This window comes from Salmo salar, chromosome 24 (genome assembly GCF_965601325.2).
Source record: "Salmo salar chromosome 24, fSalSal1, whole genome shotgun sequence".
Classification (NCBI taxonomy): domain Eukaryota; kingdom Metazoa; phylum Chordata; class Actinopteri; order Salmoniformes; family Salmonidae; genus Salmo; species Salmo salar.
In genome coordinates, this window is record NC_138314.1 from 44,700,395 (window position 1) to 44,715,692 (window position 15,298).

The 15,298-nt window shown below is 47.0% G+C and overlaps 1 protein-coding gene and 1 non-coding gene across 2 annotated transcripts in view; one reads left to right on the forward strand and one right to left on the reverse strand.

Moving 5' to 3' along the window:
• The window catches only part of LOC106585928 (anthrax toxin receptor 2), a 121,274-nt gene that overhangs the window by 90,969 nt on the left and 15,007 nt on the right, over nucleotides 1-15,298 (forward strand). The window lies entirely within an intron of this gene.
• Nucleotides 11,827-11,900, reverse strand: trnaa-ugc (transfer RNA alanine (anticodon UGC)). Its single transcript has one exon. It is a non-coding gene; the product is annotated as a tRNA-Ala (tRNA).

Consider the following 15,298-nt stretch of genomic DNA (forward strand, 5'->3'; position numbering starts at 1 on the left):
GTTCGTATGTTATCATGTGTGTAGTTCGTATGTTATCATGTGTGTAGTTCGTATGTTATCATGTGTTTAGAGCGTATGTTATCATGTGTGTGTATGCATGTGTCTATGTTTGTGTTGCTTCACAGTCCTCGCTGTTCCATAAGGTGTATTTTTATCTGTTTTTTAAATCAAATTGTACTTCTTGCATCAGTTACCTGATGTGGAATAGAGTTCCATGTAGTCATGGCTCTATGTAGTACTGTGCACCTCCCATAGTCTGTTCTGGACTTGGGGACTGTGAAGAGACCTCTGGTGACATGTCTTGTTGGGTTTGCATTGGTGTCTGAGCTGTGTGCTAGTAGTTTAAACAGACAGCTTGGTGCATTCAACATGTCAATAACTCTCACAAAAACAAGTAGTGATGAAGTCAATCTCTCCTCTACTTTGAGTCAGGAGAGATTGACATGCATATTATTAATGTTTGCTCTCTGTTTACATCCAAGGGCCAGCCGTGCTGCCCTGTTCTGAGACAATTGCAATTTTCCTAAGTCCCTTTTTGTGGTACCTGACCATACGACTGAACAGTAGTCAAGGTGCGACAAAACTAGAGCCTGTAGGACCTGCCTTTTTGATAGTGTTGTTAAGGGGGCGGCAGGTAGCCTAGTGGTTAGAGTGTTGGACTAGTAACCGAAAGTTTGCAAGATCGAATCCCTGAGTTGACAAGGTAAAAATCTGTCGTTCTGCCCCTGAACAAGGCAGTTAATCTACTGTTCCTAGGCTGTCATTGTAAATAATAATGTATTCTTAACTGACTTGCCTAGTTAAATAAAGGCAGAGTAATGCTTTATTATGGACAGACTTCTCCCTATCTTAGCTACTGTTGTATCAAAATGTTTTGACCATGACAGTTTACAATCTAGGGTTACTCCAAGCAGTTTAGTCACCACAGCTTGCTCAATTTACACATTATTTATTACAAGATTTAGTTGAGGTTCATGGCTAAGTGAATGATTTGTCTCAAATACAATGCTTTTAGTTTTTTTTATATTTAGGACTAACTTATTCCTTTCCACCCGTTCTGAAACTAACTGCAGCTCTTTGTTAAGTGTTGCAGTCATTTCAGTCGCTGTAGTAGCTGACATGTACAGTGTTGAGTCATCCTCATACATAGACACACTGGCTTTACACAAAGCATGGTGAAGTTATTAATTACACTTTGGATGGTGTATCAATACACCCAGTCACTACAAAGATACAGGCGTCCTTCCTAACTCAGTTTCCGGAGAGGAAGGAAACTGCTCAGGGATGTCACCATGAGGCCAATGATGACTTTAAAACAGCTACAGAGTTTAATGGCTGTGATTGGAGAAAACTGAGGATGGATCAACAACATTGTAGTTATACCACAATACTAACCTAAATGACAGAGTGAAAAGAAGGAAGCCTGTACAGAATAAAAATATTCCAAAACATGCATCCTGTTTGCAATAAGGCACTAAAGTAAAACTGCAAAAAAGTTGACAAAGAAATTAACTTTATGTCCTGAATACGAAGTGTTATGTTTGGGGAAAATCCTACACAACACATCACTGAGTACCACTCATTCATATTTTCAAGCATGGTGGTGGCTGCATCATGTTATGGGTATACTTGTCATTGGCAAGGACTAGGGAGTTCTTTAGGATAAAAAGAATCGGAATAGAACTAAGCACAGGCAAAATCCTGGAGGAAAACCTGGTTAGGTCTGCTTTCCAACAGACACTGGGAGATGAATTCACCTTCCAGCAGGACAATAACCTACAACTCAAGGCCAAATGTACATTGGAGTTACTTACTAAGATGACATTGAATGTTCCCGAGTGGCCTAGTTACAGTTTTGACTTAAATTGGCTTGAAAATCTATAGTAACACTTGAAAATGGCTGTCTAGGAATGATTAACAACCAACTTGACAGAGCTTGAAGCATTTCTAAAAGAATAATATGCAAATATTGTACAATCTAGTTGTGTAAACTTCTTAGAGACTTACCCAGAAAGACTCACAGCTGTAATCACTGCCACTTTGTCATTATGGGGTATTGTGTGTAGATGGTTGAGGAAAAAAATAAATGTAATCCTTTTTGAATACAGGTAGCAGCACAACAAAAGGTGGAATGAGTCAAGGGGGTATGAACACTTTCTGAAGGGACTTTATAACAGCATGATAGAACCAGCTGCAGGCTCCAGGCCTTATACACTAGATTAAAGGGGAGGCTGTTGTTTCTGGAATCCAACTGTGAGATGTGGCTTAGTATGGCCTGAACTGGGTAGACATGGGCTGTGCAGAGGACACACACACACACACACACACACACACACACACACACACACACACACACACACACACACACACACACAGGAACACACACAATCTTGAATTCCACATTTAAAGCTTTATTATAAACATACAGTGTATTTGACATATTGAGTACAGTATCAACAAAGAGATTGTATTAATTCTGAGACATTAAACGATTATCTCTGTTCAGTCTGTGATTACTGCTAATTACCACATTGATTCTTTTGTTTGACCTTTTTCTAATTGTAGTCATGACAACAGTATCTGTTTGACAACATGTTTTCTGGCACATCATTAGCAGTGGAATTATTCAAAATGAATTTGGAATAATTTGTTGTTTAATAACTGAGATATTTATTAATTTCTCTAATTACACATTAAGGAGTTTACAGTATCAGTGATAGAGGCTTTTGTTTTAAACTTGAGGTGTTCCCATGCATTTCTAAATTGAGGAAAACATATTTAATTTCGAATCATGAATTAAACCAATTAACAGAATGGGTTCATAAAACATTCAAATCATTAGAACACAAAACCATCCAAAATTAATATGATTAATACCACACTAAACAGACACCTCATCGTTAGTAAGTTTCACATCAGCACTAAATATATATATATATATGTATGTCTAAAGAAAGGTATTTCTGTTTGTTGCGGCTACAGCGCTTCTTCCTTCCTAAACCGCTTTACCCTTTGACCTGTGTTTTGGGCTATGTTCCAGAGCCAATTCTCCCTGCATTAGCCTCATCAGGGACTTTATTATGTGCCACCCCATGGGGTGAGGGAGGGAGGGCAGCCGCCCTGGCACGTGCCCCCGCGATGCAGCATGGTAACAGTCTGTGACACACACACACACACACACAGTGTCACCACCTGACTGCTCAATGCAATTACGGGGCCTCCTGTCCTGTCGCAGTGCGTCACCTTTTCTCTCCCCTCAGCTCAGAACCAATGTGACCCCAATCCTGCCGGCACCACTGGACAAACGATGTCCTCGCCCCTCAGTTCAGAACGGATGTGACCCCAATCCTGCCGGCACCACTGGACAAACAATGTCCTCGCCCCTCAGTTCAGAACGGATGTGACCCCGAATTCTGGCCTCGCCCTTCAGCTCAGAACGGATGTGATCCCAATCCTACCGGCACCACTGGAGGAACGCTGGCCTCACCCCTCAGCTCAGATTGCATGTGATCTCCATCCGGCACTACTGGAAGAATGCTGGTTCACTGGTGGAGGAAAGACTGGCTCGCTGGTGGAGGAAAGACTGGCTCGCTGGTGGAGGGAACACTGGCTCGCTGGTGGAGGAAACACTGGCTCGCTGGTGGAGGGAACACTGGCTCGCTGGTGGAGGAAAGACTGGCTCGCTGGTGGAGGAAAGACTGGCTCGCTGGTGGAGGAAAGACTGGCTCGCTGGTGGAGGGAATACTGGCTCGCTGGTGGAGGGAATACTGGCTCGCTGGTGGAGGGAATACTGGCTCGCTGGTGGAGGGAACACTGGCTCGCTGGTGGAGGGAATACTGGCTCGCTGGTGGAGGAAAGACTGGCTCGCTGGTGGAGGGAACACTGGCTCGCTGGTGGAGGGAAGACTGGCTCGCTGGTGGAGGGAACACTGGCTCGCTGGTGGAAGGAACACTGGCTCGCTGGTGGAGGGAATACTGGCTCGCTGGTGTAGGGAACACTGGCTCGCTGGTGGAGGGAAGACTGGCTCGCTGGTGGAGGAAAGATTGGCTCACTGGTGGAGGGAATACTGGCTCGCTGGTGGAGGGAATACTGGCTCGCTGGTGTAGGGAACACTGGCTCACTGGTGGAGGGAAGACTGGCTCGCTGGTGGAGGAAAGATTGGCTCACTGGTGGAGGGAATACTGGCTCGCTGGTGGAGGGAATACTGGCTCGCTGGTGGAGGAAAGACTGGCTCGCTGGTGGAGGAAAGACTGGTTCGCTGGTGGAGGAAAGACTGGCTCGCCGGTGGAGGAAAGACTGACTCGCTGGTGGAGGGAATACTGGCTCGCTGGTAGAAGGAACACTGGCTCGCTGGTGGAGGGAATACTGGCTCGCTGGTGTAGGGAAGACTGGCTCGCTGGTGGAGGGAATACTGGTTCACTGGTGGAGGAAAGACTGGCTCGCTGGTGGAGGAAAGACTGGCTCGCCGGTGGAGGGAATACTGGCTCGCAGGTGGAGGAAAGACTGGCTCGCTGGTGGAGGAAAGACTGGCTCGCCGGTGGAGGAAAGACTGGCTCGCTGGTAGAAGGAACACTGGCTCGCTGGTGGAGGGAATACTGGCTCGCTGGTGTAGGGAACACCGGCTCGCTGGTGGAGGGAAGACTGGCTCGCTGGTGGAGGAAAGATTGGCTCACTGGTGGAGGGAATACTGGCTCGCTGGTGGAGGGAATACTGGCTTGCTGATGGAGGAAAGATTGGCTCACTGGTGGATGAAAGACTGGCTCGCCGGTGGAGGAAAGACTGGCTTGCCGGTGGAGGGAAGACTGGCTCGCTGGTGGAGGGAAGACTGGCTCGCTGGTGGAGGGTACACTGGCTCGCCGGTGGAGGGAAGACTGGCTCGCTGGTGGAGGAAAGACTGGCTTGCCGGTGGAGGGAAGACTGGCTCGCTGGTGGAGGGTACACTAGCTCGACCGGTGGAGGAAAGACTGGCTCGCCGGTGGAGGGAATACTGGCTCGCTGGTGGAGGAAAGACTGGCTCGCCGGTGGAGGAAAGACTGGCTCGCTGGTGGAGGAAAGACTGGCTTGCCGGTGGATGGAACACTGGCTCGCCGGTGGAGGAAAGACTGGCTCGCCGGTGGAGGAAAGACTGGCTCGCTGGTGGAGGAAAGACTGGCTCGCCGGTGGAGGGAACACTGGCTCGCCGGTGGAGGGAACACTGGCTCGTCGGTGGAGGGAATCCTGGCTCGCCGGTGGGAATGACAACACACAATCACAATACACACAAGTGTGTAAGAATGCACATAAACAGTCACGCACGTAGGAAACAGTCACAGACGCATCCCTTTGTTTGTCTGTCTCTCTCTCTCTCTCTCTCTCTCAGTACTTTACATTGTTATTACATTGCCTCACCCCTTAAACACGGGGTGTTTTTCTGACATATCAATATTATGCAAATCAGCTGGGTCTTGCCTTTGGTTGGTAGTTAGTGGTTGGTGTTACACTGGAAGACATTAAGTAAGCAAATGGTTGTTTTTTTTGCCCTCAGTGTAACATGTCTCTGGTCTATCTGGGTTAGGTTAGGGTCAGTCTCTTCGTGTAACATCTCTCTGATATATCTGGGTTTGGTTAGGGTCAGTCTCTCAGTGTAATTGTGCCTCTGGTCTATCTGGGTTAGGGTCAGTCTCTCAGTGTAATTATGCCTCTGGTCTATCTGGGTTAGCGTCAGTCTCTCAGTGTAATTATGCCTCTGGTCTATCTCTAATAGGAATTATTGAGGCTTTAGTTCAGTCTCTACATGACCAGGGTTTCCTATAAGCTATCATTACACCTATGTCTTGGGGGTCGGATTACACCTCATGGTTGGGTTACCAATTGGTTATCTCAAGCACTTTGATCATGATCATGTTCTCTCTAGTGCTAGATTATAAAATCACTTGTATAGTCATTTCAAATCAAATCAAAGTTTATTGGTCACATACACATGGTTAGCAGATGTTACTGCGAGTGTGGCGAAATGCTTGTGCTTCTAGTTCCCGACAGTGCAGTAATATCTAACAAGTAATCTAACAAATTCACAAGGACTACCTCATACACACAAATGTAAAGGGATGAATAAGAATATGTACATATAAATATATGGATGAGCGATGGCCGTGTGGCATAGGCAAGATGCAATAGATGGTATAGAATACAGTATATACATATGAGAAGAGTAATGTAGGATATGTAGATATTATTAATGTGGCGTTATTTAAAGTGACTAGTGATACCTTTATTAAGTCCATTTATTAAATGTATTAAAGTAGCCAGAGATTTGAGTCTGTATGTTGGCAGCAGCCTCTCTATGTTAGTGATGGCTGTTTAACAGTCTTATGGCCTTGAGATAGAAGCTGTTTTTCAGTCTCTCAGTCCCAGCTTTGATGCACCTGTACTGACCTCACCTTCTGGATGTTAGCGGGGTGAACAGGCAGTGGCTCAGGTGGTTGTTGTTCTTTTTGGCCTTCCTGTAACATCGGGTGGTGTAGGTGTCCTGGAGGGCAGATAGTTTGCCCCCGGTGATGCGTTGTGCAGACCGCACTACCCTCTGGAGAGCCTTGTGGTTGTGGGCGGAGCAGTTGTCGTACCAGGCGGTGATACAGCCCGGCAGGATGCTCTCAAATGTGCATCTGTAAAAGTTTGTGAGTGTTTAAGGTGACAAGCCAAATTTCTTCAGCCTCCTGAGGTTAGACGACACTACTACCACTGTAGTGTTATCTGCAAACTTGATGATTGAGGTGGAAGCATGCATGGCCACGCAATCATGGGTGAACAGGGAGTACAGCAGAGGGATGAGAACGCACCCTTGTGGAGCCCCATTGTTGAGGATCAGCGGGGTGGAGATGTTGTTTCCTACCCTCACCACCTGGGTGCGGCCCGTCAGAAAGTCCAGGACCCAGTTGCACAGGGCGGGGTCGAGACCCAGGGTCTCGAGCCTAATGACGAGTTAGGAGGGTACTATGGTGTTAAATGCTGAGATGTAGTCAATGAACAGACTTCTTACATAGGTATTCCTCTTGTCCAGATGGGTTAGGGTAGTGTGCAGTGTGATGGTGATTGCGTCGTCTGTGGACCTGTTGGCGCGGTAAGCAAAGTGGAGTGGGTATATGGTATCAGGTAGAGTGGAGGTGATATGATCCTTGACTAGTCTCTCAAAGCACTTCATGATGACAAAAGTGAGTGCTACGGGGTGATAGTCATTTAGCTCAGTTACCTTAGCTTTCTAGGGAACAGGAACAATGTTGGCCATCTTGAAGCATTTGGGCACAGCAGACTGGGATAGGGATTGGTTGAATATGTCCATAAACACTCCAGCCAGCTGGTCTGCGCATGCTCTGAGGACGCGGCTAGGGATGCCGTCTGGGTCGGCAGCCTTGCGAGGGTTAACACGTTTAAATGTTTTACTCACATTGGCAACGGTGAAGGAGAGCCCGCAGGCTTTGGTAGCAGGCCGTGTCAGTGGCAATGTATTGTCTTCAAAGCGAGCAAAGAAGTTAATTTGTCTGGGAGCAAGACGTCGATGTCCGCTACGGGGCTGTTTTTTTTTGTAATCCATGATTGACTTTAGACCCTGCCACATACGTCTCGTGTCTGAGCCATTGAATTGTGACTCTACTTTGTCTCTATACTGATGCTTTGCTTGTTTGATTGCCTTGCAGAGGGAATAGCTACACTATTTGTATCGGTCATGTTTCCAGTCACCTTGCCATAATTAAAACCAGTGGTTCGTGCTTTCAGTTTTGAGCGAATGCTGCCATCAATCCACGGGTTCTGGTTAGGGAAGGTTTTAATAGTCACAGTGGGTACAACATCACCGATGCACTTGCTAATATACTCACTCACTGAGTCAGCGTATACATCAATGTTATTGGCTGAGGCTACCCGGAACATATCCCAGTCCACGTGATCGAAGCAATCTTGAACCGTGGAATCCGATTGGTCAGACCAGCGTTGGATAGACCTGAGAGTAGCAATGGTCCAGAACGCTACCAGCCCGTGTTGCGCATTCGATATGCTGATAGAATTTAGGAAGCCTTGTTCTCAGATTAGCTTTGTTAAAATCCCCAGCTACAATAAATGCAGCCTCAGGAAACCGGGTGGCTGTACCAACTCTGACAACATATCCCGAGTGAGCCATGTTTCCGTGAAACAGAGATTGTTACAATCTCTCTCTGGAAGGCAACTCGTGCCCTAATTTCGTCCACCTTGTTGTCTAGAGATTGGACATTGGCGAGTAAAATGCTCGGAAGCGGTGGATGGTGTGCTCGCCTTCTAAGTCTGACCAGTAGGCCGCTCCGTCTGCCTCTCCTTCGGCGAACGCGTTGTTTTGGGTCGGGCCTCTGGGATTAGATCCCATGTCCAGGGTGGAGGCTCGAACAAAGGATCCGTTTCAGGAAAGTCGTATTCCTGGTCGTAATGTTGGTAAGTTCACGTCGATTTTATATCCAATAGTTCTTCCCGGCTGTATGTAATAACACTTGAGATTTCCTGGGCGAACAATGTAAGACATAATACATGAAAAAAACAAATGACTGAATAGTTTCCTAAGGACCTGAAGCGAGGCGACCACCTCTGTCGGCACCAGGCGATAACATTTTCCAATTGTTTAAGTACTTATTTGTGTGGTGCAGCTCTGTATTTGAACACAATGTCCTCTGTCACTCAATTACAAGCAGAGACAGTTTCCTGCTGAGCGGCAGGTTGGGAATCAATCCCTGCTGTTTGCGAATTGGACAAGGCTCCAGTACGTCGCTAGTCGCTAGCTATCCAAGCGCAATCCTACCATCCAAGCTCCATCTGATCCTCTTGGCATGCTTCCAGTCAGATCCCCCCCCCCCTTTCTCTACCTCCTCCACTCCTCCTGTCCTCTCCTCCTGTCCTTTCCTCCTGTCCTCTCCTCCTGTCCTGTTATGATTATTTCATCATTCTAAATTCTTTATGCTGGAGTGCTGTGGATTGGAATTAACCTTGGTAGAGCTAGGAGCCCGGGTTGGGTTGGGCTGAGCGTAGAGACATACATACAGACAGACACATAACCACTAGAGCTATTTGGCCGAGGCGGTGTGGCTCAGTCCCGGTCCCCCAGTTGGATTCCTCTCCTCCATTAGTGCCATCTGTGCCTTTCTGCTCCTGTCTGTGAGGCCCGCCCACGCCAGAACCACTGGTGTTTCTCTGGGACGACCAGGGACGGTGCCCAGAGCTACCCAGAGCTCTTAGCTGGCAATGATGTGCACTTTACTCTGACTGACTGAAACCAGGGGAGGGGAAAAGACAAGGGGAGAGAGAGAGGGAGAGCAGGCAGGATGGGAGGCATAGCATAGTGGGGCATGAAACAGTTTAAGGTACCTACTGTGTACGACGTACGGTTCTGTAGGCTTCAGGAGAATTTAACTTATCTCCGGACCAGCAAACAGGCAGCGCTGGTGTTGCATGTTGGGATGGAATGAATGTTTGGCGGGAAATCTTGTATGCGCGAACGATCTCAATGACTGTCCATTGATTCCATAGGGCCCAATCATGTGCCATGCCTGAGTTTTAACCTCCATTTAAACCATATTCGATCAAACTGTCCTCTTTTCTTTTCATGGGCTGGGTGGTAGCCTAGTGGTTAAGCAGTTGGGCCAGTAATCGTAAAAAGTTGCTGTTTCGAATCCCCGAGCTGACTAGGGGAAATCTGTCAATGTGCCCTTGAGAAAGGACCTTTACCCTAATTGTTCCTGTAAGTCGCTCTGGATAAGAGCCTCTAAATTATGTAAATGTCAGATGGTCCAGCGCCATGCTCAGACAATAGCTTTTATTTTTGGTGTAATTCTCCTTTATGGATAAGGCCTAAAACACAGGATAAAATATTGCTATGTCACATGATTGGGCCTAAAACACAGGATAAAATATTGCTATGTCACATGATTGGGCCTAAAACACAGGGTCAAAGGCCATCTAATCATTCTACTCACCGAAACCTCCTTGATGTTTAGTCCACTGAACAAAACAACACACTGAAACTGATACTCCAGTCGCAGAGAGTTACCCAGGTTACCGAAGAGGAGGACAAAGGTCAAATAGCCTCTTTTTAAAAACCTGACACAACAATGCATGTTACTTACAGTGAACCTGCCAGGAAGCATTTCATTGTGTGTATCCTGTACATATGACAAATAAACTTGACTTGAATTTGATTTGATGTTATACTCAGCCTCCCATTTTTACAGAGGACAGGAGGCTGACGTCAACCGTAAAGCTGCTAAAGTCTGTGGTTCGTGCCTGTCTCCTTAACCTGTAACAGATATCTATGTCAGTGCTGGCTGTTAGCAGTGCTGCTACAGTGATATATTGGATGAGGGGGATCAGTTGGATAACATCTATTTTCCTTTCTCCTCTCTGTAGTACGATCCCATGTCATGAACTAGAATGGGAGCCGATGATAAACTATCTGTAAACAGTATGACGCTGCCTGCCAGTGTCAATGTTTTTACTGATGGCTGTAGATTGAAAGACACAGTTCTCTACAGTATAGAGTATAGAGAATATGGTGCCATTTGGAATGCACTGTTTCAGTGTTGGGATTTAATGCCCCGGGTAAATTGCCACAACAAAGTTAATCTTAAGGGCTTCTCGTCCTGACATGGAGATATGTTATGGAGAGCGATCAGTGACACGTTTTATCAATGCTCACATGTAATGTATTTGTCCAAAATTGCACCATATTCCCTTCATAGTGCACCATTATTTTTATCAGGGTCCATATAGCTCTGGTCAGAAGTAGTACACTATACAGGGAGTAAGACTAGCTTTCCTCTACAGTATGCTAGGCTAGCTTTCCACTACTGTACACTAGGCTAGCTTTCCTCTACAGTATGCTAGGCTAGCTTTCCTCTACTGTACGCTAGGCTAGCTCTCCTCTACTGTACGCTAGGCTAGCTCTCCTCTACTGTACACTAGGCTAGCTCTCCTGTACTGTACGCTAGGCTAGCTTTCCTCTACTGTACACTAGACTAGCTTTCCTCTACTGTACGCTAGGCTAGCTTTCCTCTACTGAACATTTCGGTATCTTAGGGAGGTTAGCTGAATGTAATGTTATGACTATAATTACTGTTCCCTGAAAGAGGGAAACGAGGTACAACACACTGTGGGGAGTCACACTCTCACGGCTTCTGTTGAAAGATCTACAATCACGCCTGACAAGGCCAAAGAAATCTACACCTTGCTGGAAGCCCAGCCTTCCACAGGTTGGATTCATTCAATCAATAGCGCTTTTCACCGAGCCCAGGAACGGCGGTGCACGGCCAAATAGTTGCTGTGCCTCATTTCCCTCCTTCAGGGAACAGTAGTTATAGTCATAACTGTACATTCCCGATCAGTCAGTCAATTTCTGTTCAACAAACTATGGGGAAATATAATCACACCTCAAGCCGACTCCAACGGATACTAAGTGGAACGGCCCATGGCAGACTCCCCCCAGACCTGACCGCATCAGATAAGGCAATCTGTGCATTGCCTTGTTCAGGGCAGAACAACAGAGTTCTACCTTGTCAGCTCAGGGATTCGAACCAGCAACCTTTCAGTTACTGGCCCAACACTCTGACCACTAGTCTACCTGCGTACAGCCCTATCGTGAAGATTTCCCTTGCAGACTGAATGGTAGCAATAACATTCGGAAGGTAAAGCTCTAACCATCAGATTGGCCCTCTTAATGGCCAGGCCCATAGGAACCAAATCTCCGGCCTTACATTTTAGTCATTTAGCAGACGCTCTTATCCAGAGCGACTTACAGTAGTGAATGCATACATTTCATACATTTTTTCCCCCCATACTTGTCCCCCGTGGGAATCGAACCCACAACCCTGGCGTTGCAAACACCATGCTCTACCAACTGAGCCACACGGGACCACACGGGCCTTGCTTGCCAAAACAGGTCCCTGCGCAACGGGAGTCTTCACGGATACCCCACCTAAAAGGCAAATTATCTACACAAACCAAGGCTGCCTGGGCCAATGGGCAGCGACAAGAATCAATGGTAAGCCCTCTCAGTGCACCCTCTCCAATGTGGGCTGAATCAGAACCACTGGCGGAAACACGTAAAGGAGGGTACGAGGCCACTGGTGCGCCAGAGCGTACGTTCTCAACGTGAAAAAAAGACGGCACTGCAAGTTTTCTCACAATGCGTAAGATCTACGTCAGTCCTGGCGAAAATGTCCCATACCTGGGAGAGCCTCCACACCTGATGAAGCGACCGGCGTTAGGCTGTGAGAGGAGTGGCTTGCACTCAGCACTAGAAGGGCTGATAGCCCCACGTGAACTACTTCCATCAAAGAAGACATCATCCCCAGTAGGCAGTGGTGAAAAATGCACTGCGACCCAGCTGAAATATGGCTAAGCAGAGCTGGAACCCGGACACCCCCTGTGGAGATAGAAAAGCGTGATACTTGAGTGAGCATTGCTCGAGACCCAGAAACGGAATACACTGAGGTAGAGTCAGACAGCGCTTTTTCTGTTTTCTTATGAAGACTGGATGTGTGTAACACTGCTTGCCCCCCTCGACTCCGCCACCACCAGCCAATCGCTGTAAAAGCCGGCGGCTCATGAGCATTCTAAGTTTGTAGATTCTGAGGTACTTGGTGAGGGCACGTAGGTGTAGAATTGGACAGAAAGTCCTGTACCATTTCGTATCCAGGAATACCGGCTGTACCAGCAGGTCCCGGTTCTTCGACATAGAAACCACTCAGATTGCCTGTTTCTGGAGACAGGAAGATATTTTCTACCTCAAAATTGGTGCTGAGGCCTCGGGAAATGTCAACTTGATGACGTTGCAGAAACATGGGGGATGCACAACAAATTGTAGCCTGTATGTATCCTGATGTCACTGTTCGCATTATCCAGGGCGACACTTCTCATTGCACGCCATTGGTCGTAGCAGACAGCGAGACTCCCGTGAAGTGTCATCTGAAGGAGGTTCTTCTTCCATTTCCACCACTCTTGAAAACTGTGCTTCTGAACATGGAAAAGGAACACTTCTCATCGAACTCACACACTTTTAACACCCGTGAACATTGTGGAACATCGGTTGAAAAAAACAGTGTATTCTATATGTGCCAAGGTCTGCCTAAAACCCAGCCCACTCTGGGTATCAGGGCTCCGGTGATCAGTGACGTGCCCTGATTGGCCATGCCACTTGGGGATACTGTTGTCACAACGAGCCTCACTCGGTTTATGATGAGCTCGGGTAACCGGCTGTCACCCTGCGCTGGACCGCACGCATTAAAAATAGACTCAGGGGGAAAGCGTTATTGTGGTGGTTACCCTACCGACTAGTCATAGGTATTGGCGACAAAGCGCCTTGTAACCTAGCTGGGAATGGGACAGACAGTTCTGAAAAACAGACCCTTTCTATTTTAACAGACAGAGGTGATTCGTAATATAATTCCAAGAATGAAAAGCATTGAACTGGAGTCAGACATCTCATTTGGGGGCATATATGAACTACAGAGACTGCATTTTGGATAATAGCATGGCCTGCTACCAACAGCTAGTGTTCTATAGAGCCCATAACCTGGCACTAGATACCCCATAGGGACTGGTGAGCTACAGGCAGGAATCAGGAATGAATCCCAGTATAAGCCACCTATGGGGAGGGGTGCCCCCTTGTGGACAGTGACCAAACTTGTCACTCTCACTCTGGGGAGATTGATATACCCCTTGAACCCTGTGAACACCGTGGAATGTAGGGTAACAGAGGGGGGCGGCATTTAAACATGGAAAAGCTTCCAATATACATTGTGATAGATGAAGCCTGGCGCCTTTACAGGCACAGGGGGCTCTGGCAATGGCTGACGTAGTACCCCATTTGCCAAACATGGGGACGTTATTGTCAAATACATGTTTTTTGCGGAGGGGCGCACCGGTCACTCAGACCCGTGCCAAGGCTCTGGGGGCTACTGCATCGGGGGTTCACGCAAACCCCTAGGGATGGGGTTGCCATAACGGCGGGGGAAAGCTAATAAGTTTCACTCGCCGGAAGTTAAGCATGCTAGCTGACATAAGCCGGCGCTAGTAGACCACCCAATCCATCTCCCAGCCGATGTACCGGCATCCGGGAAAAGAAAGGCGGTGTCGGTAATTCCAAGCTTCCTCAGAAAATGCTAAAGGTCTTTCCAAGGAGTTTATATGCCATACGTGGTAATGCAAATAACTCATTGGTTTGTGGTTAGAAAACATATGAGGACAAGTTCTAACTTCAGCACACAATGTCCAGGGGGTGAGAACGCTCCACCACTAAGGGACAGTTTAGTTGGTACAAACGTCTCGTGTTCCAATTATTTGTTTTAGTAGTGTGAATCGTTCCTGTTCACACCGAGGCGAAGAGCGGTATAATTGAAGGAATGAATCTGAGCCTTACTCATGTCACCTTTGGAAGGCGGGGCTTCCAGTGAGGCTTGGATTTCATTGGCCTTGTCATGCGTAATTGTAGATCCTTCAACCGAAGTCTCAAGAGTGCGTCTCCCCATAGTATGTGGTGCCCATGTTGACAGACTGAAAGGGAACAGATACCTCACAGCTGCCAGATTAGACTGGATCTATTTTGATATAGAGGAAAAAAAAGAGGTACAAAATAGGAAAGCACTCACACATCTGAATTTGCTTGTTGCGTGGGAAAGAAAATCAAAACTTGCACACTGAGCTTGCTAGTGTCACCTTTGTTTATTAAGCTTACGTATCGGCCTCAGCCTTCCTCAGACAGAGGTCAAAAGGAGTTATGTTCTAATGTCCTTTAGGGCTCTTCAACATATCTGGTTGTGCGCTATCCCATTGATGTTGGCGGTATTTACTTTCTTCCTAGTACACAGCATGTACCTAGCTCTTGTATAAGTTGTATTTGTTTATTAATTAATTAAATATTTCACAGACATTTTAGTGATTTGACAAACCTCTCAAACAGAGTAAAATATACGTACACCTCCTTTTCGGTGAAAAAGGCGATAAAAGGCTGTTCCAACCAAGATCAAACTCTGTTGAGGGTGCAGGGATGGTCTGACTGGATTCGGAGTACTTCCAGATCCATCTCTTTTAATCGAATGGCATGCTCACGTTCCTGTTCTTGTCTGGCTGTGCGTTCTTCTGGTTCTATTCTGGCTGAATGTTCTTCTGGTTCTAGACTAGCTGTGTATTCTTCTGGTTGTAGACTAGCTGTATGTTCTTCTGGTTGTAGACTAGCTGTATGTTCTTCTGGTTGTAGACTAGCTGTGTATTCTTCTGGTTCTAGACTAGCTGTGTATTCTTCTGGTTGTAG